The 24177-nt window shown below is 36.1% G+C and overlaps 1 pseudogene; it reads left to right on the top strand.

Annotated features, from left to right (window-relative positions):
• Positions 1-1019: 1019 nt before the first annotated feature.
• LOC127435721 (DNA-directed RNA polymerase II subunit RPB1-like) lies at positions 1020-5328 on the top strand (annotated as a pseudogene).
• Positions 5329-24177: the final 18849 nt, after the last annotated feature.

A 24177-nucleotide genomic window follows, 5' to 3' on the forward strand; every position in this document is an offset into this window, starting at 1 on the left:
TGTATTTCTCCTGAGGTTACCTGTGGGTTTTTCTTTGTATCCTGAACAATTCTTCTGGCAGTTTTGGGCGTATTTATGTGTATATATGTGTGTATATATATACACACACACACACACACACACACACACACACGCACATATATATATATATCCGACCTCAATCTGACAGAATATTTGTGGGCAGAACTGAAAAAGCATGTGCGAGCAATCCGAATATAGGAATGGGCCAAAATTCCAGCAACTTATTGTGAGAAGCTTGTGGAAGGCTACCCAAAACATTTGACCCAAGTAAAAAAATTTAGAGGCAATGCTACAAAATACTAACGAAGTGAATGTCAACTTCTGACCCACTGGGAATGTGATGAAAGAAATAAAAGCTGAAATAGTTCATTCTCTCTACTATTATTCGGACATTTCACATTCTTAAAATAAACTAGTGATCCTAACTGACCTAAACAGGGAATGTTTTCTAGGATTATATGTCAGGAATTGTGAAAAACTGAGTTAAAATGTATTTGGCTAAGGTGTATGTGAACTTCTGACTTCAACTGTGTGTGTGTGTATGTGTGTGTATATATATATATATATATATATATATATATATATATATATATATATATATATATATATATATATATATATATATATATATATATATATATATATATGTAGCCACATGTTATGATTGATTTCACTGCTGCCTACAGTACTTACTAACATTATGTATTCTTGAAAACACAATTGATAACTTGTGATTGTGATTTTTAACAGATAGCACCCAAAGAGAAAATAGCAGGTAGAAAACTCAATTTTACTCCACTTAACAAAAACTCAGCTTGACTCAAAATGTGCTCTACCAAATTGTTGAGAGGTCTGTTAATGGGTTAAGAGCTTAACATATATTTTAAACCTTAGCACTTGTTTTGTTTACATTGTATTCTTGTTTATAATGGCAAATGATTTTAATAAAGTTTTAAAGGTTGTACTCAATATTAGTTTGTTTTTCCTTTCAGAGCAAAATGACGAAACCAAAGGAAAAATCTTGTTCCCACTGTCAGACACTCAACAATGCCAGCTGCAAAACATGTAAAAAATGTTTTGCTAATCTAACTCTCAAAGGGAGAGTTAAACTGAAACAAAAGCATCTTGAGGAGAGTCCATGGGTGTCCACCGCTGTAAAGCACAGGAATTCTGGTCATGTGGTTGATTCTGTTTTTTCTGCTAATGTAGTATTAGCATATCCATTGTATACTGTTCATAGTTTACTGAAATGAACATAGTAAATACAAAATTATACAGAGATTAATTTATTCACTAGGTATAGGTGAAATGAATACATAAATTGCACTTGCTCATCCAGGTATTCTCTTATATATAATTGTGAATAATTAAACAAAAGAGCCATTTTTAATTAAGAATAACATTTTTAAAATAACAAAATTTTGCTATTTGAGTGCTTTTAACTAGTCACCTTACTTTTTTTACTTTGATAATGCAGTTGATTTGCAACAGAACTCTCTGGGAAGTCCGTGCCTACCAATATGGATGGATTTATATTTATTCCATTATATATCTGTTTGTGCATTTGTTTTACAGGTTAAAAAATTTGAGATACTAGGCTATAAGCCCATTCTCTTTATTTCAAAAGAGTAATTTTTTTTTTTTTTTTGCTGAAGTCATCACTTCAATGAGCCCATTTACAGAGGGGCCCAAAACATCTTTCAAAGGATCACTAGCCTGTATGAGTAGTTTATTAAAAGTAAGTATTTTATTCACATGAGCTACACATTCTCTCATGTATTCAAAGAAATATTATATAATTTTCTTTCAAAAATTATCAGAGGATTCAAAGCCACACCACTACTGCTGAAAACGACCCTGATGTCTGCCAGCACCAGATTTCCTCCCTTCCTTCTCTTCCACCCTCCTCCTCCAGCCTTCCTCCTCCTACCTCATCTTTCCCCACCCTTTCTCCCCCTACCTCCTCTTCCTCCTGGTTTCCTCCTCCTCCACCCTCTTTCCCCATCCCTCCTCCTCCTCCTCCACCCTCTTTCCCCATCCCTCATCCTCACACCCCATCTTCCCCCACCCCTACTCCTACTTCCTCTTTCTACACCCTTCTTCCACCTACCTCTTCTTTCCCCACCCCTCCTCCTACCCCATCTTCCCCCACCTCTACTCCTACCTCCTCTTTCTACACCCTTCTTCCTCCTACCTCTTCATTCTGCACCCTTCCTCCTCCTACCCCATCTTCCCCCAACCCCTACTCCTACCTCCTCTTACATCAGCTCTCCTCCTCCCTCTTTTTCAAACCCTTCACATACAAACCCTTCTTTCCACTCCCAGAACACTCCTGCTACCTCATCACTCTCTACTTTTTCTCCTGCTACTCTACTTATGCCCAAAGTTTCAGGTTAGATTTTTTAAGAACTTCAGAAAAAAAAAAAAAAAAAAAAAACCCTGCATAACAAGCATTAAGTTTTAGATAAGCTTGAACAAAGTTCTTTTCACCATTTTTGTAAAGTCAATGCATTACTTCAGTTTTCATCCAGATTTAGTTCTGACTCAGTTTTAAGTAAATGTTTATTTATTTATTTATTTATTTTATTTTTTTTTACAGACAATTCCTCTACAATTATTCTGAGAACAGGAGGCAAAAAAACAAACAAAAAAAAAACAGATGTATAAACAAGCAGGTATTGCTAACAAACACCCCTTTATATCCATTTTTAGACCTGTAGTAACTTGCTTTGTTCCAAAACAGGGATTAAAACTGTTACCATGATGCATTTTTTGTATGATTTGGATCACAAGTGCTAAATACAGGTGTAAACGGAGTGTAAAACGTTTTGAACTTGTCCACTTTCGATCACTTCCAGAGGTAGTCGAAAACACATGTGACTGAATTGCTTTCATAGTGTAGACGCTCATGTGGACAAATGCATTAGAACAGCCACTTAGGACCGCCTACTCACCTGTCAATCAACCGCTGCGCTGAGACAAGCCCCTTAAACTTTGCAGGTTTCGTGTATCTTTCAAAGAAAATAAACCGCCAAGTCGGAAAATTTCAAAAGAACCGGGATATATATGCACAAGACTTCAAAGAGCTTCTTTAATATGTCTGATATCAACATGCAGAGACACAATGATCGCTTGTGGTTAATAAAGGAACTCCACTTCAATAACAGATAATTCTGCTCCAAACATCGCATTTGTGCTTAGATTAACATCCATGTATATTTGCGTCGTGTTTTGTGTTTTTTTCCTGTTTTGTGCTTTCTTATCATCAAAGTACTGTCTCTGTTATCATTCAGCAATACAATGACGTAGCAGCAAGGGGTGTGTGCAGTCACCCCGCCCCTTGAAATCCAAACACAAGTGGACACGAGACGTGTTAAAATAATGTGTAAACATGTAAACGTTAATGTATCTTGCTTGTCCAGTTGCGATTGGATCAACCAAAATGTATCTTAATACCAGGTGTAAACTGAGCCAAAGTGTACTAGCTTTGGTTTTTACACCTAAAGCACCCAAAACAGACACTGACCACATTTACAAATTCCGTTTAAGGTCTATATTCGGATTGCAGCCATATACCGAATACGATGTTCATATGCGTACAGGCATCGGAATATTCCTGTATACATGGTTGTTGTAAGTGTGCCAATCTACACATGTGCGTTGCCATTTCTAAATACCTAGCCTAACGCTAAGGATCTGTTAGCACCCACAATTCCTTGTGGACGGAGCATGCGCATAGATCTCTTCCAGTGGATTTTCCGAATAAAGTGTTTACATGCAAAAAAGTTCAGATTAAGACATATTCCAGGGGTGGGAATCGAAATTTGGAGATGTGGCAAATTAATTCTCTCAAGGAGGAAGCGGGAGACGGTGAATCAAACTCAAAAGGTCATTTTAATTTCTCAAACTCAAAGCTTAACACTCAAATGCTCGCTGCATTGACACACACAGGTGCAGCCTCGGCTCTCTCTTCTCCTGCGGTCTGGATCGCCCTTTAAATCACACTCTGCTCTCACTGCAAACACAAATCAGCTGTTAGAGGTGTCCTCCCACAGGTGCCAACCCTTACCGCACTCACTCTCTCAGCCTCGCTTTCCACAGACGTCGCTCGGCCACGCTCCCATCACCACAAGGGAATCAATATATTGTATCTTAAATGGGATTGGCCAATCAGACTGCAGTGTTTACATGACTCGATACAAATCAGAATACTGCCAAATTCAGATTACTATCGGAATATTGATGTGCATATAAACATAGTCACTAATGCACAAACTCATAAGTGTTCCAGCTCATACTTTAGTCAAAATATAATCTGCTGCATACAAAATAAACATGTACATGTCTCTACTGCACAGTTTATTGGATGTCCGAAAGAGAGAGTTCTTAGTTCAGTGTACTGTTGACTCAAGAACTGTTGTGCCCAGATCATTCAGTCCAATTAAGTGAACTGGTACAAGCTATTATTATTCTTTTATTTTTTGTATAGTGCTTTTCACAATACACATTGTTTCAAAGGAAGTTTACAGAAAGTCATAATGTGAGGTCTAAATTACATAATTGTTAACATTGCGCAGATTTTGGGCTGTGTGATCCGACGATAAATAATGAGACAATTATGTAAAAGGTCAGCCAGTTGAGATTTGCTAAGTATATGTAGATATATGTAGATATATTTCTGTGAAGAGGTCAAAGTCAGATGGAAGCCATGTGCAGGATGGTATGTATCATATTTATATAAGGTTATCGCACTACAATAACAATACAAATGAGGTAAGCCTGTTTTCAAAATAAAGAGATTGTGTTAAATGTATTATAATGAACGTATTCCCTGTTGATGTTCTTTACCTGCATAGGGTGTTGTCATACTGTATATCATATTATGTGAGGCTAAGTACAGATGTCTATTTTTTAGATTTGCTGTCTTAACACAGTATTTTTATTCAGTATATTCAGTGGCAATTTGTAATGACCTGGAACATATTATCTTTCATGCTTACATTTTTGTGTCATTTAAATGTGTAAACAAGATACAGTAGTCTTCACAGTAAGTCAATTTTCTTTTTTCTTTGATAAAATATATGTAAACATTTCATAACCGAGTGCAAAAATCTTTTTGCCCTTCAACAGGTAAATGTATTTGTAATAATTGAAACTATCCAAGTATTGTTATATTTCATGTCACAGCCTGTTCTGTAAACTTGAATCATATATGATCAAATTATTTTTATGTTACTTTTACTAATTTGTAGTGGGATGAAATGGACGGACATCTGGGAGCCATACAGTCAATTTATCACAGAATAAAGGATCCATGTGCCTGTGTGTGACCTATTTTGGGGTCTGTTTTGGTAATTTTCTATTCAGAGTTTATGTATGAATGTTATTGTGGTATGTGTTCAGAATACTTATGTATTGTAAGTCTACATAGTTTATGTAAATACCCTCATATTTGACATTGTATTGAGTGTTTGTGCCTTGGTTAGCTTCTGGCATACATTCTTGTTTTCTAGTGACTGTGCCTGGAATTTAGAAATTGTGTTTTCCAGGCCTGGAAAAGTCATGGAAAAACAAGTTAACACTGAATGTCATGGCATTTTCTAACAAATATTTTCAGCAGTACAAGTGTGCTAATAATTCCTCGCGGAGCAATGTGAATAAGAGCTACTCAGAACCCGCGTGGAGCAGCAGTATGCAAAATGCATTGCTGCGTAAACTGAGTAGTTTGTGAATAGGGTAGCGCCATGCGGTGTCGCATTTGGCACTTCATTAACACTAGAAAAGTCCACTCACGATTGCTCAAGTTCATATGGATAGTGTACAAGGAATTAGTACATTTCATATTTACATTATTGTTTGAATATATTAAGGCTTTAAATGTTTGTATGTAATATCTTGCTATGTTAATTAAGCTTATGGTGATGTTTGCTTGTGAGTCTGAGCAGTGTTATTATTCACTTCTTGATGAGCAATCATTAAAAGTCTCAGTATCACATACATTCTCCTGTTTTTAATGGAAAACATGAGAGAAGACCTGCGCTGGTCGTCACTGATGTCCCTTGATCTTTCTGTCAAGAGTCGCATCAGTGTACCAGAGCAAAAGCAGGGGGCTTTCACGCTGGCTGAGGTTTTTGGGAGATGGCAGGACATTATGTGGCTCGTATAATGAAGCTGGTTTGAAATGCTTCCATGTCCCACAACTTTCTCTTATCAACTCCCAAAAACAGTGTTCACAGCAAAAAAAAAAAAAAAAAAAAAGAATTACAGTAATAAAATAAAAATGTTGTGAGTTATTACAGAGCAAATGCTATGTGTCATTGCTTTAGTGATATTGTATAAGGTGTATGTTTTGACTTGGCTATACACAATGCTGAATACAGTTTTTCACAAATGGATAGAAACTAGGGCTGTCAATCGATGTTTTTTATTTTTTATTTTTTTAGAATTTAGAATTAATTATATGATATGCATAGTAATTAATTAAATTAACCACAATTGATTGCATATATAAATATTTGCTGAGAAAGCCCCACAAATAACAATAATTCAATAATAACAATAACATATGATCAAAGAAATATAAATATTTATATTTAAATAATTATAAAAATAATCTATATTATAAAAATAATAATCCAAATAATTAAAAAGCATTACATTAATGTGGAAGACAAGTAAAGATATGATAAGACAAAAAGTGGCTTTAAAAGGCAATATTTTTATTTCCATATTATTGAACATAATGCTAACAATGGCCTACAGTCCACAGCAATCCATTTTGCAATTAAATTAGTCAATCTGTCAGAAGGGATATTTATTATAAGGGCCTTTCTAAGGACGCATCAATGTACATATGGGTCAGATGAACACTTTTAGAGCGCTTTGGTTGTGTCGTGCTATAAACACAGCTTTTTGCGGTCGCCATGTCGAGTTAAACCTGGTTTGAAATGTAGAAAAACGCATCTCGAGATCCCTGCATTTGGAATTGCACTCCATCAAGCTGTGTTTGAAAGCAAGAACGTGTTCTCATCTTGTGATATTGCAAGTATCAAGCAGCCTGAGTGTGATGTGTTCTACATATGCTTACTGCCCCCTGCTGAAAACAGGTGGTACTTCAATGCTCCGATGGCAGAAATATTCCTTATCATGGTCCGGGGACATGATTAATTGTTAATTTGTTTAACATGTTATTTTTATATATAATTAATTCTACAGAATTAACATGTTAAATAAACAGCCCTTGTAGAAACATTTGAAAACGCTGCAAAATAGTTTTGGAAATTAATGGAAAAGTCATGGAAAAGTTATGGCAAATTCATGGAAATTTACTAGTCAAAATGTGTATGAACCCTGATTCAAATAGATGATGATCAAATAATTGACTGATATGACTTGACTTTTAAAATCACCATTTTTATTGATGGTATATGAATGATCAAACATTGGTGCACTGAATGTTTTTTGTTTTTGTTTTTTGCATTACATTTTGGAATAATATTTTCACCTGGGCGTTAATAGTAAGAAGACTGAAAAATATTGTAACTTTACATGATGGTTTGGTAAATGTTTTTAAATTGATAACTTTTTATTTTACAGTATTTATTGATTTGGCTGCAAGATAACTTGAAGAATGTTGTCTTGGATAATGGGGGGCCTTGGAGCCAAAATGGTTGTTTGAATTAGTTTGACAAATCCTTCACTGAATGAAGTCACTGAGTCAGAGAAACTACTAAACATGCAACTGGAACTGCAAGTTCCAATACATTATTAATTCAATAAAGCCATTAGGCCACTCTTACTTGCTGAAATTGACAAGTAAACCAAAGTAATAAATGTATAATACGTTTAGGTCAGGGGTGGGGAACCCAGTTCCTGGAGGGCCGCAGTCTTGCAGACTTTAGTGTTCTGAGGAAGACTTGTGTGAGTCGAAACGTTAACCACATGGTTTTAGATTAAAATGTTGAAGCATTGAGCAAGTGTGCAAGTTTTTTTTTCTATTTTTGATCAGACTTTTGTGTCAGCCCTATTCCAACATGCCTCCTTGTAACCTTCAAGTATCCTAAAGACCTTGATTAGCTGGTTCAGGTGAGTTTAATTTGGGTTGAAGCTAAACTCTACAGGACTGTGGTGAAGGGGAGGACTCCTGATCAGCACCGCCTTTTCCTTTTTATATCCTTTTAGTGATTTCAATTTTAAGTCATGTTATTATTAAACTAATGTGATTCAAAATCATATATAAGTGTATGCGGTTATAATGTGCATTTAACAAATACATTTATTTAAGTTGCTGTTCTTCTGTTGCTCCTTCTTCGTACAAGCTGTATGAAATCTAAACTTATCTAAATAGGTCTGTTTCTGCAGCGCCTAGGCTGCGAAGGTTACCATCCACATCACTCTAATAATGGCTCTAACATGCAGAGTCTTGGAGAAAATAGTATTCTACTCCTCAGTGTGAAAAAGTACATCCTATCACTATGTTTTTAGCATAATCTGGATAAGGCCTTAGCTTGAGGAAAACAACCTTGAGAATAGGAGCTGTGTGTGTGCTGTATTTGTTACAGGAGATTTGTTACCAGTGAAAAGGAGTAAAGGTTTCAGTGGCTAGATCTCAGGATGACCATAACAGACACTCTCCCTTATGGATTGATCACCTCTGACCAACTTAGGACACGTTGAGCATAAATAGAGAACACAGTACATCAAGAGATAATATGACATAGTTTACATACCATTTTTGGACACTTTCTAAATGTGTCTATGATTGTAACCAATCCGAATCTTATTATCAGTAGTAATGCCGTCAATTGATGTTGCCGTTTGCCTATAATGACTATACAATGTATAGTCAGGACATTAATAAAGTGAAAAATTACTATTACAATTTGAATTTTGTTTTCCAGAACATCCTAAATGGTGCTGTTTTTTTACATCAGTAGTGTTCTGACTATACTTTATGATCAGTTGAATGCCACTTTGGTGAATTAAAGTACAAATTTCCTCCCAAAACAGCTAAATCTGTACATTATTCCAGACTTCTGGCCGCCAGTGTATAGATGTGCTGTATGCATAGAAGTCTATGGAATGTCCCCATTTTTGAATGTCAGGTTCAGAAGCCAGATTAGGAACAAATATTAGTCTATGAAATGTACTTTTTATTATAACTTGTCAGTGTGTGAGAGAGAGCAAGAGAGAAATAAGAATATTTGAAAAAAATTCATAGAACATAGAATATGTTAGTATAGATACATGTGAAACAATGTCATCAAAATGTATTTCATCCTAAAATTTACTATTTTAAAACACCATAAACCACTGAGTATTAAATACATGTGTGATCAGACCCTTTTATCATCATGTCATGCTGTAAATTACAACAATTCACATTTGTTCTAGACAGGTGACACAAAACAGCACAGAGAATAAAGGACGTTTTCTGCAAAAAGACACAAAAATACAAAATATGGTTACATCAATAGACGAATGTTACAAATTCCCTGTCTAGGTAAAGGAGTGCGAAAACGTCTGCAAATAGCTTCTGCTGAAACAAAAATCTCTCCAAGATGCACAAATGTGTTAGATTACAGCGTCAATGTGCAATCAACATATGTGTGTGTAATGTTACAGCTTTAGAGGGTCATTTATATGCTTTTGAACATCAATCTTAATGTATTTTATCTACACAATGTATTTCATCTGCCAAAATTTCACTCCCAGCATGTGTTCAAGTATTACAGTATAATCATCACAATGTCACAACCTAAATTAATTTACCACACTATTTACGCAATATAAACACTAATAAGCACAAATATTCACACCAGTCAGTGACTCCCAGTGGTCACTAGCCTAGTGGTGTTCATCACTTGGGGCAATTTGAGTAGTTAACTACACTTCTGTTTTGCAACATTTTTTTTTTTTTTTTTAAAGGTTAAAATGTATATTCAATGAAATACTATTGTCTTTTGACTAACTGTATATCATACTGTTTTATTTGGAATTCCAATGCTGTTTTGGTACATTTATTCTGACTAGACTGTATGGATTAATAAAAGTGTATTGAATGGACACCATGTGTATACTTTGGATATTCGTAAATAAAGCTTGTATGTCTCCAACTATAATTGTGTGTATAAGATGGTTTTATTGGCCGTATACTGAAAAAACTATAGGCTCGATGCACATTTACAGAAACACAAACAGCAGAGATCAAGCGGTTTGAGCACTGATTTCTTCCTCTCCACTGGATACGCACGTACAACCACAGCATAAAGCTCAGACAAAGCTTCATTCTCTTCATTCTGATTCCTCCAGAAATCTGTAGTTTTGCCCAAAACAACTGAAACTAGCGCACACACACTTTCATTTCAGTGGAGCTGCCAGTGGCGCATACCTCATTGTCATGACAATGGCTCGTGATCAAGACAGATTATGTCAGAGTTTGTGTGAAAATCATACCACACTGCCTAAACCGGCAATCATCAATTCAACATGTTCAGTCGGAAAAAACAAACCCCAACAAGCATCGATGGGGTTACCACACTGATCATACACGAGTCTTTTGGTTCCAGGGGTTACATTAAAGGCCAAACCAAAATGCAGGAAGTTGCAGGCCGGATAAAGATAAACTATAAAAACGATTAAACTATTAACTCATGGGCCAGTAGTTTGAGCCTCCTGATCTAATGGCTTTATGCAACATTTGAAGACTAAGTCTGATTTACATTCAAGATAATATGAGAGTTTTTGTCTTAAACGTTTGTACAATTATCTTTGTAGTTTGTGTTTACAGAATTGTGTAGTTTTGAGTAAATCTGCCTTATTAATGAATGAAAAACATGTTGTTATTCATCATCTGAGCTGTTGTTGCTGTCTGAGAGCCCTTCGTCTTGCACTTCATCTTCTTCTTCCAGCTCAGAATCTTCAGACATCAAATCCTGTTGGCTGCCATCACCTTGTCAAACACCTTCCTCTTGGTGAGAAATGGAGCAGATTCTGAAATGCATAAAACATTATTTATAAGGTTAACATAATATTCATTATATATTAGTTCATGTTCACGGAGTGATGGTGGTGTAGTGGACTAAAGCACTGAACTGGTAAGTAGAAGGTTGTTGGTTCAATCCCCACAGCCACCACCATTGTGTCCTTGAGCAAGGCACTTAACTCTGGGTTGCTCCAGGGGGATTGTCCCTGTAATCAGGGCACTGTAAGTCACTTTGGATAAAAGGGTCAGTTAAATGTAAAAATGTTAATGTTCATAAAAAAAGAAGAAAACAGGGACATATAGAGGGATTATAAAACATACCATTACTGCTGGGGATTTGCCAAGCAACAGTCTCAGATATAAAAGAGTTTTTGACTGAGTCAAGCTGCTGGGATGGATCTGCTATGCTATTATATATTTCCACTGCAGCAGCTAGCTTCTTCTTCTCCTCACTCCTTCTGAGATGCAAAGAATGGCGCCGCTTGTTGCTATCTAAATGAAGTGAAAGTTTGTTTGTTTTTTAAATCAGGTATTACAGCACCTGCCTTTTCTCTACCAAAAATAAAAGCATATACAATGTGACAATTAATTACATAATAATTTAAAAATACCATCACAGTAAATTCCTGATGTTTGTGTAGTATCACCTGTCTGACTGTACAGATGCTGTGTTTGCCTTTTGATGCTGACTGTCAGTCCCTCTATTTCCTCTTGTAATCTTCTCAGATCACCACTCCCGTATCGGTCACTTTCTACACAAGAAACTGCATAAAAATAACATTATATATTACCTGCCAATAATAACAATAATAAAAATTACAAAGCAAGTCTAAATAATACCTTCTGCCCACTGCTGTACATCTGACACCCATTGATGAACAACACCGTCATCATGTAGAGCTAGCTCTGTCTTCTGTGCCTCCAAGCTATGCTGTTGCACTTGCAGAGCCTTATGAGTCTACAAGATACAAAACCAACTTAAAAAGGTCTAATTACAAAACCAGAAGAGAGAGAGAGAGAGAGAGAGAGAGAGAGAGAGAGAGAGAGAGTACATAAACAGATATACATACACACAACATAATTTAGATGTAAACATTACCAGCAATTGTGGTCTCTTCTTAGACCTTTTTACAAAACAGAAGCACAGTTTTACATATTTATCAGTATTGCATAGTTAACAATCAAGAAGGAATTGTAAGGAAAATGTATGAATGCTTTAGATTATAAAAAAGTAATTTCTTTAGAAAACCTGTGGACCAAAAAGTATTTGGTACACTAGCGTTTTTCTTGCTTGAAGCATTAGCCAATTGCAATATACTGTATGGATTGGATTAAAAGAAAGTTTAAAGTTCAACCTTTAAAAATATTCATGGAATATTCACCCAAAAACAAAAATTCCGTTATCATTTCCTCACCTTCATGTTATTCCAAGCCTGTACGATTTTCTATTTTCTACAGAACACAAAAGATATTTTCAAGAATGTTTTTTGACCAGGCAATAGTGACCAAAATAGAATTTGTTATGGTCACCATCGACTTTCATTATATGGAGAAAAAAACCCCTTAAACTTAAATTATTTTGCGTTCCATGGCAGAAAGAAAGTCATACAAGTTTGGAACGATGTAAGGGTGAGTAAATGATGACAGAATTTTCACTTTATGGGTGAACTATTGCTTTAAACCTCTTATGCTTTTGTGATTGTTTAAGAAAAACAGCTATATGCAATAGCCCCAAAAGTAATTTGCTTCAATACAAATAATTGTAATGCTTGTACAACTTTGTTTTACCTCTCGAGCTTGTAAACTTTCAAGAAGCTCATCAGCACGCCTCAGCTCTTCTTCAAACTCAAAGTCCATCATGTGAATGTATATCGAAGCACTCGACAGATAGACAAACAGACAGATCAACAGAGACAGACAAAGATAGACAGACAGACAGACAGATAGACAGATAGACAGATAGATAGATAGATAGATAGATAGATAGATAGATAGATAGATAGATAGATTTGGCTCTTAAAAGTGCCGTTGGGTTCGTTATGTATGGAAAACAAGTGAAAGCTGAGTAGATATTAATAAAGGGGCTGTAGAAAGAAAGATTACAATGCATTATTTAATGTTCCCATATTCAATTAATTATAAGTATTACTGAAATATCAGGTTATCTGATTGGATTAAATTTGTTTTAATGCACAAAGTAAATGTCCTAAACAACTTGGCAAAACTATAGTTTGCTAATATTAAACCTGTGGAGTGGCTAAAACTTTAATCCTAAACAATTTACATAAAAATCTAAAAAGTTTTAATTACTTCAACCTAAGTGTATGTAAACATCTGACTTCAAATGTATACTGTGTGTGTGTATATATACTGTATATATGTATATATACAGGGTTGGGAAGTAACGGAATACATGTAACGGGATTACGTATTTAAAATACAAAATATAAGTAACTGTATTCCACTACAGTTACAATTTAAACCATTGGTAATTAGAATACAATTACATTCAAAAAGTATTTTATTACTGAAGAGATTACTTTGCATTTTATTGTCATTTGTTTCATTTAATATTTAGTCCTTTCAGATGGAAAACATTTATACATATAAATGATGCGATCCAAAGTGCATTTGAACAGCAGTGAAACACTTTCTTATGATGTGTTACATTCATACGAGCAGACAGAGAAGTATGTTTGAAGTACGTTTGGAGCAGAAGAAATACAAATAAACCTTGTGTAAATTGTCACCTTTACGCTAAGCTAAAATGCTATTTCTAGCCATTTTACATGCACGTTACCAGGAACGATCAGATTTTTTTATCAAGAAAATTCACATTGGATCTTAATTTCTTTTTTCTAGTAAGACCTTTGATATTAGGGCAAAAATCATATTCTTGATAATAATTTGTGTATTGTTTTCCTGTAAAAAATATCTAAAAATCCTTAAAACAAGATCAATTTGATTTATCTTGTTTTAGAAACAACACTGCATAAGATATTTAGGTTTATCAGAGAATGTATTTTTAACATGTGTATTTTGTCTTACTGTACTGGCAGAGTTTTTATAGTCAAAACAAGTGAAAAAATCTACCAGTGCTGAAGAAGTAATCCAAAGTATTTAGAATACGTTACTGACCTTGAGTAATCTAACGGAATACATTACAAATTATATTTTACAGCATGTATTCTGTAATCTTTAATGGAATACATTTCAAAAGTTATAAACTCAGCAAATAAGAAACGTCCCTTTTTCAAGACACTGTATTTTAAAGATAATTTTGTAAAAATATAAATAACTTTCATTTAAGTTATTTTCAAATTTAGTCAACAGACTAAATTTCACAGACCACATCTCAAAGACCGCAAGATCATGTAGATTTACACTCTACAATATCAGGAAGATAAGACCCTTCCTCTCTGAACATGCCACACAACTGCTTGTCCAGTCACTTGTCATAACTAGACTGGACTACTGTAACGCTCTCATTGCAGGCCTCCCTGCATGTGCAACTAGACCCCTCCAAATGATCCAGAATGCAGCAGCACGTCTGGTCTTTAATGAACCAAAGAGAGCACATGTTACACCACTCCTTGTATCTCTCCACTGGCTACCGGTTGATGCACGTATCAAATTCAAGGCTCTGATGCTGGCATACAGAACAGTTACTGGGTCTGCTCCAGCATACCTAAAATCATTTATGCAGAGCTACGCGCCCACTAGAAGTCTGCGGTCGGCTAAGGAACGTCGCCTTGTTGTACCAACACAAAGAGGCACCAAAACACTTTCCCGGACTTTCAGCTTCATCATACCACGTTGGTGGAACGACCTTCCCAACTCCATCCGTGAAGCTGACTCACTCTCTGTCTTCAAAAAATGACTAAACAGTCATTAAAATAAATAAATAAATAAATAAAATAAAATAAAAAAATCCTGTTGCACTTCATTCTATTTTTGAATACTATTATGATGCTAGTGATACTTTGTAATACAGCACTTTTTATACCACTGTCTTCTAAGATGATTCGCTTATGTTTTCCTCTCTTGTAAGTCGCTTTGGATAAAAGCGTCTGCCAAATGAATAAATGTAAATGTAAACTTTACAGATCTTTATTGTAAAGGGTTTAAACAATGTTTTCCATGCTTGTTCAATGAACCATTAACAATTAATGAACATGCACCTGTGGAACGGTCGTTAAGACACTAACAGCTTACAGATGGTAGGCAATTAAGGTCACAGTTATAAAAACTTAGGACACTAAAGAGACCTTTCTACTGACTCTGAAAAACACCAAAAGAAAGATGCCCAGAGTCCCTGCTCATCTGTGTGAACGTGCCTTAGGCATGCTGCATGGAGGCATGAGGACCGCAGATGTGGCCAGGGCAATAAATTGCAATGTCCGTACTATGAGACGCCTAAGACAGCGCTACAGGGAGACAGGAAGGACAGCTGATCATCCTCGCAGTGGCAGACCACGTGTAACAACACCTGCACAGGATCGGTACATCCGTTAGTGCTGTTAGTGTCTTAACGACCGTTCCACAGGTGCATGTTCATTAATTGTTTATGGTTCATTGAATAAGCATAGAAAACATTGTTTAAACCCTTTACAATAAAGATCTGTAAAGTTATTTATATTTTTACTAAATTATCTTTAAAATACAGTGTCCTGAAAAAGGGACGTTTCTTTTTTTGCTGAGTTTATATATACAGGTGCATCTCAATAAATTAGAATGTCGTGGAAAAGTTCATTAATTTCAGTAATTCAACTCAAATTGTGAAACTCGTGTATTAAATAAATTCAATGCACACAGACTGAAGTAGTTTAAGTCTTTGGTTCTTTTAATTGTGATGATTTTGGCTCACATTTAACAAAAACCCACCAATTCACTATCTCAAATTAGAATATGGTGACATGCCAATCAGCTAATCAACTCAAAACACCTGCAAAGGTTTCCTGAGCCTTCAAAATGGTCTCTCAGTTTGGTTCACTAGGCTACACAATCATGGGGAAGACTGCTGATCTGACAGTTGTCCAGAAGACAATCATTGACACCCTTCACAAGGAGGGTAAGCCACAAACATTCATTGCCAAAGAAGCTGGCTGTTCACAGAGTGCTGTATCCAAGCATGTTAACAGAAAGTTGAGTGGAAGGAAAAAGTGTGGAAGAAAAAAAAGCACAACCAACCGAGAGAACCACAGCCTTATGAGGATTGTCAAGCAAAATCGATTCAAGAATTTGGGTGAAGGCATCAAGAGCCACCACACACAGACGTGTCAAGGAATTTAGCTACAGTTGCCGTATTCCTCTTGTTAAGCCACTCCTGAACCACAGACAACATCAGAGGCGTCTTACCTGGGCTAAGGAGAAGAAGAACTGGACTGTTGCCCAGTGGTCCAAAGTCCTCTTTTCAGATGAGAGCAAGTTTTGTATTTCATTTGGAAACCAAGGTCCTAGAGTCTGGAGGAAGGGTGGAGAAGCTCATAGCCCAAGTTGCTTGAAGTCCAGTGTTAAGTTTCCACAGTCTGTGATGATTTGGGGTGCAATGTCATCTGCTGGTGTTGGTCCATTGTGTTTTTTGAAAACCAAAGTCACTGCACCCGTTTACCAAGAAATTTTGGAGCACTTCGTGCTTCCTTCTGCTGACCAGGTTTTTTAAAGATGCTGATTTCATTTTCCAGCAGGATTTGGCACCTGCCCACACTGCCAAAAGCACCAAAAGTTGGTTAAATGACCATGGTGTTGGTGTGCTTGACTGGCCAGCAAACTCACCAGACCTGAACCCCATAGAGAATCTATGGGGTATTGTCAAGAGGAAAATGAGAAACAAGAGACCAAAAAATGCAGATGAGCTGAAGGCCACTGTCAAAGAAACCTGGGCTTCCATACCAACTCAGCAGTGCCACAAACTGATCACCTCCATGCCACGCTGAATTGAGGCAGTAATTAAAGCAAAAGGAGCCCCTACCAAGTATTGAGTACATATACAGTAAATGAACATACTTTCCAGAAGGCCAACAATTCACTAAAAATGTTTTTTTATTGGTCTTATGATGTATTCTAATTTGTTGAGATAGTGAATTTGTGGGTTTTTGTTAAATGTGAGCCAAAATCATCACAATTAAAAGAACCAAAGACTTAAACTACTTCAGTCTGTGTGCATTGAATTGATTTAATACACGAGTTTCACAATTTGAGTTGAATTACTGAAATAAATGAACTTTTCCATGACATTCTAATTTATTGAGATGCACCTGTATATATGTGTGTGTGTGTGTGTGTGTGTGTGTGTGTGTACAGTACTGTGCAAAAGTTTTAGGCACTTGTGAAAACTGTTGCATAGTGAGGATGTCTTCAAAAATAATGCCATAAATAATTTTCATATATCAGTTAATGTCATACAAGGTCCAGTAAACATAAAACAAGCTAAATCAATATTTGGTGTGACCACCTTTGCCTTCAAAACAGCACCAATTCTCCTAGGTACACCTGGACACAGTTTTTCTTGGTTGTTGGCAGATAGGATGTTCCAAGCATTTTGGAGAATTTGCCACAGTTCTTCTATCTATTTAGGCTGTCTACATTTCTTTCATCTCTTTATGTAATCTCAGACTGACTAAATGTTCAGTGGGGGGCTCTGTTGGTATCATGCCATCTGTTGCAGGGTTCCCTGTTCTTCTTTTCTGTTCTTTTATATTTGCAAAAGGAATGTTTGGGAGTCTAACATTTATTTATATTTCCTATTGATACTAAAGCTGATATAAATAACCATCTTAAGACAAATGTTTTTGTGAAACATCTTATGTGCCTAACACTTTTGCACATTACTGTATGTACATATATATGTATATGTGTATATATATATGTTTGAATGTATATATGTGTATATATGTGTGTGTGTGTGTGTGTGTGTGTGTGTGTGTGTGTTTGTAAGGGAAGGCACTATTTTACTATGTTTTACTATGATCTAAAGAGAGTTCTAAAGAGTTCTTTTGTTTTAACATCATCGTTTCACTATGTGTATAAATGCATATATAAGCACACATATAAATACACATATTGCATATGTATATTATAAGATATTTACATATACATACACTAATATAAATTATATAGTTCTATGTATGAATACATAGAACCCTTTAAGTTGATTTTCAATGGCCTGTTTTCATTAAGAGTTGTGTTTTTATGTAAACCCCAGTTATTTCAATGTAAATAATATAAGTAAACTATCAACCATTAATTATTTAAATTGGCTATCATGGCAGTTATAAAGTATTAGCTAACGTGCTAACACTTGAACTTGACGTATTAGTTTGCACAATTATTTTTTATGTATTATTTATGTACCTACAGTATTTGCTACCCCCTTGTGATTTTTACAATTGAGTTTGTGTTGTCTTTATTATATGTTATACCATACTTAATGAACCTTTTAATAAAAATAAATAAATAAATAAATACAACATTTGCATGAAAACGTTTATTGGTAGGATTGCTTGTTTTGTTAGTACAAAACAAAATATTTAAAAAAAATATTTAGAATTTCTTAATTATAAACATAAGCATTCAAGTATTCATGAAAGTTATATAGCCTAATATTACACCATAAAAAAAACAACAAAAAACCCAGTCCTAGTCATTTTGTGTAAGAGTTTACGGTGTGTTTTGATCGGCCAGCATAATAAGACTCCAAGAGCCACAGCAGTAAAAGTACGTTAATCTGGTAATATTCGACTGAAAACATTAACAATAGCGAGCTGCTAATTAATTAATTAATTAATTAATTAATTAATGACGCTGGGATCAAGTATAAAAAATATAGCGCAAATTACAGTCCACAAAACACAAATATATTAAATGTCAACCCATAAAATAAACAAATAAAAGGAACAGACATGAAGTGTTTTCTACAAATATAAATATATGTGTTTTATTTATTTATTTATTTTATTTTTTATTCTTACCATAGCTTTAGAAAATTGCGATGACATATTTAACACGAGACCGCGGTCCTGCCCACTTATTTGCATAGTCAGCACATGCTTCAGTGATCTGAGAGTGTTTATAGTGCTGTGAGTTTAACACTTCATGACTGACAGCAGAACACAACACAATCTTCATCATCACACAACACAAAACGACAACAATGACCTTCAGCATCATCTTCATCTGGACTATTGCAGTTTTTATTCAGGGTGAGACATTAAGACCTAATACTGACATGTTGCAGTTATTGTTAGTATTAGTAATAGTAAAAACACAATGGTTATGTGTTCACACAGTGATAAAGAGTCGTACAAAAACCTCCATCAGTGAGACTGCACAGTGACTGCACTGATACAACTGACAGATGTGAACAGTTCATTCAAACATTCATAATGTCAGTATGACTGCTGAAAACTGATGAATATGAACAAACCTCATCTCTCCATTAGTCAAACTGAACTGTCTCATTTCACAGAATAAAGTGTCAAACAGTTCAACTCATATTTGCATCATCAGGGTGAGTGATTCTGTTCCTCTCAGAATAGAGCAGCTCCATCAGCAGATGTTCACCATCCTCAGAGGAGTTTCATGTTACAGTAATACTGTCAACACATAGAAGAACCAGCAAACAAAACACACTGACATGTGAAGGATATGTGTCTGTCATATTTATATTTCAAAAATCTCTTATTAAATTGATAAAGTTACCAACAGCACTAAATGTTTGAGGTTTAGTCATTTGGTCACAGTCTTGTTTTAAAATAAATATCAGCAGGTGTTTTCATAGTCCGTTGAGTGAAGTTTTATTATAAACTTTGAACTAAAAAGTATTTCATTTTCAAAAAAGACCACACAAATCAAAGACATAAAGGTAGAATATTATTTTATTTGATGACTGAATTTTGCTAAAAGACAATGAGCAGTGAATAAAAAAGCACACATGCACTGGTGTCTGATGTTGTTTGACAGACGAGAGAGAGAATGAATGGAGTCCCTCATGTGCTGTTAGTCTCCATGTGAGACATCAGTAAGAAGGGCAGAACAGAAGTGAGTGGATCTACTCTGAACACTGATCTCTCCTCACTTCTCCAGTGACTGGCGGCTGCTGGTCTCTCCTGCTGGCCTCACAGATCACTGAGACCCCCTTGATCCACTCCTGCTTAGAGAGAGTCAGGCTGCTGCTCCAGCTGTACAGACCGTCCTTCTCACAATGGCTATCAACCAGACTCTTTTGTTGTCTGTCAGCCATCTGTTTTTTTAATCTGTATGAAGTAAAATTGCACAATCTTTGATTATTATCTTTGATAATTATTAATTATTGCTAATAACCAAACCCGCTCCTAAACGTAGCGCACTACATTTACTGGAACCCATATGAGGTTTTAATGAGTTAGATTCAATTAATTAATTTAAATATTAATTAATAACTAAAGAAATAATTATTAATTATTTCTGATAGTAACACTGATCTAAACAACCAGTAAAGCCCTACACTGGAATTGACTCTTGGAATTTCTGAAAACTAACAGCCAGAGGTCTATATAGAAGGATTGTGGAACAGCCCACATGGGTGTTCCATGGGTGTTCCACAGGAGTGCCAAAGCGCCATCTACTAGTGTGGCGGTATAATACCACTATATAATAAACTCAATTAGAAAAGTTCTAATAATCCATGAAAATATATAGGGGGTGTCTGTTTTTATATAAAACTTTAATAGTGGCTTTTCTAATCCCATTACACAATACCCTCTCATTTTGAACATTCAAAAAGAGCCATCAAATTCTGGAAGCACCTAAAAACAAGTGACCCCAACACATACCATTGTAAAGTCCTTAAGTACCAAGAGCTGAGCTTAGTGAAGAGTCCACTCTGCCAGCTTGTCCTGAGACTGACTGAACTCACAACTGAGGAGAACGGCCTGTCAGGACAACCGTACACTGACAAACATTCGGCCTAACCAAATTTTACATGTATGTATTGGACAAAACAACCAACACAAATTGGAATGTAATTTGCCACTAAATCGAGAGTACATCTTTGCAAACTGACCACAGTGACTGTCAGAATGTTAAGAAAAGCACTGATGATGTACAGACTCCGTAAACACAGTCTGACTTTTGAGATGGGCCACCGCAGGCAGACCTGGCTGCCTCGCGAAGACAGACTGTGCTCCCAATGCAACCTGGGAGTGACTGAGACAGAGCTGCACTTCCTCACAGAATGCCCAAAATACCAATAGATTAATGATTAGAAACAAGTATTAGCACAAAATTAACAATATATCCCCTGACTTCAATGAATGTACCCAGACACAATTATTATATATATATTTTTTTATTCTAGGTGAAAAAGAACAATGTGCAAATATAGCCGCAAGATTTGTAGTATCCTGGAATAACCTGTTTGTCTCACACATGCTGCCAAACAGCCCTGACCCACCAAGGCATGGACTCTGCAAGACCCCTGAAGGTGTCCTGTGGTATCTGGCACCAAGACATTAGCAGCAGATCCTTCAAGTCCTATAAATTGCGAGGTGGAGCCGGCATGGTCCAGCACATCCCACAGATGCTCAAACGGATTGAGATTTGGAGACCATGATCCTCAAACCATTCCCGAACAATGTGTGCAGTGTGGCAGGTTGTATTATCCTGCTGAAAGAGGCTATTGCCATCAGGGTATACCATTGCCATGAAGGGGTGTACCAGGTCTGCAACAATGTTTAGGAAGGTGGCACGTGTCAAACTGACATCCACATGAATGGCCAGCCCCAGAGTTTCCCAGCAGAATATTGCCCAGAGCATCACACTCCCTCCACCGGATTGTCATCTTCCCACAGTGCATCCTGGTGTCATCATTTCCCCAAGTAATTAACGTACACGTACACAGCCGTCCAGGTGATATAAAAGAAAATGGGACTCATCGAACCAGGTGACCTTCTTCCACTGCTACAAGGTTCAGATGCTCACGTGCCCATTGTAGGCACTTTTGACTGTGGACACTGATTAGCTTTGGGCGGTCAACACCCTGTCACCAGTTTGTGGTTTGTCCCTCCTTGGACCACTGTCGGTAGGTACTCGCTACTGCTGACCAGGAGCACCCCACAAGCCTTGTCATTTCAGAGATGCTCTGACCCAGTCGTGTGGCCATAACAATTTGGCCCTTGTCAAAGTCGCTCAGGTCTTTACTCCTGCCCATTTCTCCTGCAATCAACACGTTGACTACGAGCACTGATTGTTCGCTTACCATCTAATCTGCCCATACCTTGACATGTAGCCTTGTTAGGAGATGATCAACGTTATTCACTTCACCTGTGAGTGGTCATAATGTTTTGGCTCATCAATATATATATATATATATATATATATATATATATATATATATATATATATATATATATGTATATTATTCATATTTAACAAGACACATAAATACTGTAAAGACGTTTTATGCTATTTTCTTCATGGTTAGTTGATGTTAACTAATGCATTGAGTAATGTTAACTTAAACATCTTTTAATGTTAGGAAATGTATTATTATAGGCCTTCGTATAAATTAACATTGATAAACACTGTAAAGAAGCACTGTTCCTTGTTAGTTCACATTAACTATATATCTGTAAATTAACATAAACCAAGATTAATAAATGTAAAATGGTGTTTATTGTTAGTTAACGTTATACTGTGGATAATGCATTGTTAACCTATACAAATGTTTAATATTAAGAAAGTGTTAGCATATGTATGAATTAACACATACAAAGACCGGAATCTAATATCACGTGTGCTATTGAGTGTTATGGCTTTATTGGTGTAATGTTTTTTATTTTACCAATTTTATTGTTTTTTGTACTGGATACAAATTTTCTATTTTTATAACTGGACCCATGTCTCTTGCTCTCCATGTAGAATGAACCTGTGCGATTTGTATGGTTAAACCCTTGTTGTGTTCACTTAAATACACTGCTAATTGAGAAATGCCCACTAGGGGGAGTTGTATTTTGTGAGGATATAAGAACGTAAGAGGAAAAAGTAGTGTGTAAAAAATGCTGCCATGCTTGAGTAAAGACATTATATCAGTGTGATCTCTCCTAATTATTAACGACTACACAACAAACTGGCGATGAGGATGGCAGTTCGTCTTCCTCCTACATATCTACAATGCACTGGTGAACCTGCAATTCCATTTGGAACATGGACTCAAATGTTTGAAAACTGTCTGCTGGCGATTCATGCAGAGTGGAATGACTGGCGTGATACTCGAAAGCGTGCTACATTGCTTCATTGCCTTGGAACAGAAGCACAGAGAATTTTCTACACTCTTCCAAATACCGGTATGATATAAGCATCTGCACTTACAGCTCTGAGAGCACACTTTGTACCAAAGGTTAATGTCATTGTAGAGAGGCATAAATTTCGGCAAAGGGAGCAAATGCATGATAAAAATATTCTGCAATATGTGGCCGTGCTCCGTGAAATGGTGTCATTATGTGTATTTGGTAACAAAGAAGACGAAATGCTGAGAGATCAGATAGTTGAGAAAGTGTGCAGTAGTCGAACTGATGTCAATAGACTAATACGTTTATTGCTTGAAGCGGATCTAACTTAAGACAAAGCAATACAAATTGCAAATCAAGAGGAATATGCAATGGACAATGCGAGTGAATTTGCCATGCCTGTCGAACTACCAGTACAAAGACTGCACGTGAAAAAGAAAGGAACACACATAAAGGTACACATTCTGTTCAAGGAAAACAACTTAGTCAAATGAGAGAACATTCTGAACGTAAATGCTACTGTTGTGATTCCAGTAGTCATTTAGCAAACTCGAAGCAGTGCTCAGCTCTAAACAAAACATGTAAATCATGCAGAATGATGGGACATTTTGCAAAAGTGTGCCACTCTTTACAGAAACAAGAGATCAGCGAAATTGAATTCCCGGAACTGACTGTTCTATACATGACTAGCTCATCTCCTGCTCCAAATAAAATTGTATGCAACATTGAAATGGGCACATTGTCAGGTACTACAATGCAGGAACTGATTGTTGATTCTGAGGATTCTGTATCTTTGTTGCCAGAGCATATATATAAACAAAACTTCACTGAACTGCCTCTGGAACGTGCTGATGTACATCTTGTCACATATTCAAACGATAACCTACCTGTGCTGGGATATATTAA

The sequence above is a fragment of the Myxocyprinus asiaticus genome, chromosome 46 (genome assembly GCF_019703515.2).
Source record: "Myxocyprinus asiaticus isolate MX2 ecotype Aquarium Trade chromosome 46, UBuf_Myxa_2, whole genome shotgun sequence".
Classification (NCBI taxonomy): domain Eukaryota; kingdom Metazoa; phylum Chordata; class Actinopteri; order Cypriniformes; family Catostomidae; genus Myxocyprinus; species Myxocyprinus asiaticus.